Source organism: Castanea sativa, chromosome 11 (genome assembly GCF_040712315.1).
Source record: "Castanea sativa cultivar Marrone di Chiusa Pesio chromosome 11, ASM4071231v1".
NCBI lineage: Eukaryota > Viridiplantae > Streptophyta > Magnoliopsida > Fagales > Fagaceae > Castanea > Castanea sativa.
Window position 1 is genome coordinate 26,067,883 of NC_134023.1, and position 6,075 is coordinate 26,073,957.

Consider the following 6,075-nt stretch of genomic DNA (forward strand, 5'->3'; position numbering starts at 1 on the left):
TCACATAAAAGTATCAAGGATCTTGAGTCACATCCGTCAGCTTTGGGATGGACCCGTCAGTTTTGGGATGAACTCGTCGTCTTTATAGTGTCATTTAAGAATCCCTTATCAGTAGGAAATAATTACTAATTGGAATTTGCCAAGTAACCTATTCCATCATACTGTTTATACACATACATATAGACAAACAATGTTTTCATACCTTATTCACGTGAAACACAATTATAGAAACTATATAATATTAATTTTTAAAAAATTATATAATATTAAATATAATGATTAACATTACGTATAATTCTTTTTTTTTTTTCAAGAGAAAAAAAGAACTTTCCACCCTTTATATTTAGGATAATTCACAATTTCCTATTTTATGGTTAAAATCCAACCAATTTCCCTCTTTATATTTTGGGAATGAGCAAGTATCCCCATTTCGCTACACTCATTGTTAAACCTAACGAAATCTTTTGATTCCTAGAATATTTCATTATGAAAACCTAAAATACCCTCAACTAAATAAAAAAACACCGAAAATACCCCCCATTGTCAAACTCAAGTAAACACAACCAAGGTAAACACAAACAAAACTAAGTAGTATGATGAACATAATTGGTTTATAACACGCAATGCTTATTGCCTTTGGATGATATGAGATATACTTGCTATCTTGATATCATGTTTGTTGTCTCTATGTGATGATAATTCTAGTTTGTATGCTAATATGATTTTATGTGTTTATACCATGAGATGATGAGATGTCATGATATGCCTAGATGTATGTTGTTGAGACCTATAAGATGATATGTGTGGTATGAGATGCTTAGGTGAATGGTACGATATGTGCCATGCTAGATAAATGCCAGGATGATATATGTTGATGATGCCATTAGATGTATGTTATGTCATGATTAAATGAATGCTAGATGTATGTTAGGGTAGGATTAATATATGCATGTGTATAGGGTAGCCTATTAGAGGACTCTTTGATAAAATTAGAATATGGAACACAATGAGTAGAGGCCGGCCCACATGTCGAGTAGAGATGGGTGCCTAGTACCTTCCCATTTTTGTATCTTAACAACGGACACATACTTTGGATAGATCAGGTCTTCTGCAAGGAGCACATACATGGTTCCTAAACTTAATCTAGGTGACAACTCCATGAACCCTCTGCCTCCAATTCACTCGACTAAGGTGTATTCTCTAGAGCATGGGGATCGTGCACAACAAAGGGGAGTTAAACAAGTACACTAGGTGCGGGCACAAGTGCCCACATGAAGTCTTCTTAAAGTTGGATTTGGCTTGAGACAAGGGTATTGAGGAGAGCTTGGAGATTGTTCATGGGCTCATTGGGGTTATTTTCTTGTGGGAGAATATATGGATGCGCTTATATGATGGAGCTTATAAAAAAGGTTTGATAGACTTAGGGTAGAGTTTGGGCTTGTGTTTGGTGTATATTTTAGAAAAAAGGTGTTATGGTATAGTAAGGTGAGTAATGTGAGTAATGCATAATCACTTGAACATGCATATGATTTGATTACCTAACATGATTATGAGTAAATTGTGTAGAATGATGAACACGCTTGTTTAGATGCTATGATGCCATGCTCGTTTGCTTGTCTAATGCTATGTTATTGCCTTGATATGATTGTTGCCCTTGGATACTTGAATGAGAATGTGATAGATGAATGCTAGGTTCTTGGGTTTATATGCCACGTTATGTGTTTAGATGCATACTAATGTGTATGTGAGTTTAGAATAACCTATTAGAAGACCCTTTAATGAAATTAGGATTTGAAACACAATGAGTGGAGGCCAACCTACGGGTGGAGTGGGGTTGGGTGCCTAACACCTTTCCATCCCCATATTTAAACTCTGAACACGTGCTTCTATAATTTTGGTAGCGATTTGATTTCTCGTCATAGGGACCGGAGATCTTGGATATAGGTTAGAACAAAATGGGGTGTCTACAAATAGTTATAACAAATAAGGAATAGTCAGATGATAAATAATATGTTATTGTTGAATATCACTTTCATGAGCAAAAGAACTAGCACCAACAATAGTTTTTCTAGCTCCCATCAGCTCTTTAATAGCTCATTCAATTAAAAAGTACAAATATGTGTAATTTGTATAGAATGAAGAAATTACTACCTTGCTTATCATTTAGATGTTGGGCTCCCAATACATCCCTTTCATAGCATTTAAGGTTAATACAACCTACATATTTGAAATGTATGTTTAAGCACTTTAAATGATGAGAACAATGAAACAAATTTTGGAAAGATGAAAAGAATTAACTACAAAGAAATATTTTATGATTGGATTAGATTTTTTTTTTTTTTGGAGAAACGGATTAGAATAGTCAAAACTAATTCATTATTAGAATAGTAATTAATTTTTTTTAATTGATAAGTTATACATCCCCTTTAAGAGGGGGGGGGGGGGGGGAAGTACCCCTTAAGCTATAGTTCATTGGCTTACACTATTATCTTTTAAAAGAATAAATGGTGCCCACAAAAAACAAAAACACAAAAACACAAAAAAAAAAAAAGAAGAAGAAGAAGAGAAACTTGGTTAGAAAATAGAAATCATACCAAGTCTGCGTAAATAACTCTATCTCATTTGCTAATAGAAAATGCAAGATAGTATTCAAGGAAACGTAAAAGCTTCAGTGGGAGTAGTTGGGACTTGGGAGAAGAAGCTCTCAGTAAATTAAAAAAAAAAAAAAAAAAACTCTAAGTCAAACACAATTTATGCAAACCATGTGATTAGTTCATAAATTGAAAATGTTGGTAAAGAAGCAAACCCAATGATAGCAACCAAATCATGAGACAGTCATTTCATCAAACACATAAAGACTCTTACCATTGGATTTGTGAAATCAATATGAAAAAAGAGAGAATTATTTTTAAGAGAGATAACATACCTGTCACAAGCAAAGAACCAAAATATCAAAATCACAAACAATAATATGATTATATCCCACTCACCTTTAATTCAGAGCTAATTTTCTCTATATCATTTACAATAACGACCAACAATAATCCACAACAGAATTACTTTTAAAGATTCTGTCCCTGTGTATGGTAAAAGCAAAATCAAGACTTTATATGTGTTTGTGTCTTTCATCTATCATACCTAATTTTTATGTGGACAACATCCTTAATTTATAAATTAGAATTAATAATCACGACATAGCAGCTTCACAACATTGTTGGACACAAAAGTAACTTTCAGAAAGTAATTCATAATATTCATGATTAGAATCCTATACAAAATTTATAGTACAAATCAACTATGGAGGAACCCAACGTTCAACCTAGAATTTTGCCCTATGCATTTCATTTTCTTTTTCCAAGAAGCTTATAGCTAAACCAATATAATTATGATGCGGGATGCGGAAGAGTCAAGAAACAAAACACGTCTACCTCTAGAAAATAAGAAACAAAACAGGTTTGCTACTGAAAATAATCTTGAATTCACTAGGGTTCCTTAAATCCACAAAGAGAAAGGGTTCTGTAATCCACCAGAGAAACAATAGACAAAACTCTAAACTTTTATTAATATCAATAATACTAAAAAACTTGAATTTTTATTAATATCAATAATACTGAAAAACGTTTACAAACTTAAGAGTCTATTTAAGGGCTTCGCAAAACTTGACAAACAAGAAAATGTATTCTAAAATAATTACTAATCAATACCTAATTATAAATTTGACCTAAAAATCATTAAAAACACCTAAAAATAAGGAAATAATAACCCTAAACCTAAAATAACGTTTTTTACTTAAAAATACCAAAATTAAATTGTAGATTTGTCCTATTTCAGACCCCTCCACTTGAAATAAACTCATCCTCTAGTTTATTCTTGAAATCTAAAATCTTCTGCTCCAAATAAACAAATACTTTGAATATTTGAGTCCCTTGATCTTCTTTCCATACTTGCAACTCATCAATGGAATTAATAAATCAACTTGAATTTCTTTTTCCTTAGTCTCCATGTAATTGTAGAGATTTACCAAATAAGAACTGACAATTGAATCAAATCTATCAACCTCAATAAAATTAATAAACTTCAGTGTATTGCTTACCACCAAAATAAAAGGATCTTAAGATTGACAATCATATGATTTGATTTCATTGAGATCCTTGAAACTTTCCTTTTCAATTTCTTCCTCAATGGCCAGTACCAACTAAACTTCAAGATCTTTCTCTATAATAGGATCTTCATTATTCTCCTCCACAATAATCTTGATTTTAGGATCTTCTTGCATAACAAGGCCTTCAATAATTTCTTCAGAAATCTCTATATTTTGTTCTTTGTGAAGGAAAATAACATGTTTGTATCGCATACAAAACATACGCAGCAGAAAAATAACAGATCTACTTCATTCATAAATGTTAACATGCATTACTAAAGTTTCAAAATTTAAAAACAAGAGAGTGTACCTTGGAGCGGTAAATTTCAAAACTGAAGATCAAAAGCACTTAGGAACACTTTCAATCTTCACTCCAATTTCACTAACACCCAAGATGTGGGGTCTCTCAATCAGTTTTCAAAGTGAGAATGTCAAAGTGTCTAACACTTTTTACACCACTTCGCAATAGTATTCTTTTTAATTCTCTACAGAAAATTCTGTATGTTTCTTCCTTTATATCTAACTTATTATTTAATTAGGCTGGCCTTTTAGGCCTTTTCAATTGGGCTTAAGTGTGTGGCTTGGAGTGGGACCAAAAGGGACTAATAAGACACTAGCTCCAATGAGTCTTAGGCTTTTCTGTCAACTCTTGACAAGTCCAAAGTTATCATTAACTATATTTAATACCACTATATAAATATAGTTGCACTTTAGGCTTTATTTATAAATTATATCCCAAGCCTTTATTGTATATGCAACCCCTTCATAAAATATTCATAGTAACACAAAATCATGAATGTAGACTACCACTTTGTAAATTACTACATCTTATCTTTGAGTACCCAGTTTAATCCTTTAAGTTATTTATCATATATTTATGAAATCTAATTTCATAAATATATACTCTAGCAACAATTTACTAGAGTAGTTATGCCTAACATTCTGAATAAGAAACCCATTAAACTTATCTCAAGGAAATATTTTGTATCTCCGTTAAGAAACTATGAATTTCATCTTGAGAATATATGTTCTATCAACATTAAATGTGGTTGCCCAACATACTGAGGTTTTGACCGTAACTCTAGATCTCACTCCTGATATATTAAAGTAACCTACATCTCATGATTAAGTCAATTATTCTCTCAGGATTAAGAGTTCATGCAAATACAAGTCATGAGTTTATTATTCATTTAACACTCATTAGAAGAATAATAAATCTCACATCGGTCCAGTTCAATATGTTTTAACTCTTAAAACATATCAACATATCAACTAGAAATCTCTATTTCCATGATCAAGACAAATCATCTTAGTTGATATGTTATAGTCTTCGCAGATGAAATGCCCAATTTCATCACCGACTACAAACTCAAATTCTGAGTTTACAAAGAACTTGTGATTTATATCTTCTGTAACTTTTCACATAAATTACATATTATGCATCTCATGGACTATATGATAATGTTCCAATATTTATGTTATCATTATTTTTAGATAATAACAAAACAGCTTTATTAAACACAACATTAAGTCATACATAATAACATACATAGCATCATACAATAAGATTGAAGAGCACACATCCTAACACTTTGATTTCTACATAATCTTCAAGAACAATATTTTCTTCAACATGCAATTCTTCATATGATGGTGGAATATTTGGCTCTTCAAAATAATTCAAGTATGAACTTCTTGGCCAATAATAATATTGTTTGTATACAACAAAAGTTCATCACAATCCAAATGATAAAGTTGATAGTAAGCATCTTTTTCATCCATGGCAATGAACAAATTTTATCTTTACCTTGTCGGATTCTATCAGTCTGTATTCGTACCCACCAACGTTAGGCATACCCATTAAGTTTATACAAAGCAATCTTAACTTTTCTCTCATAATAAATATTCTCAAAGTCAAATAAATCTTCTAAATC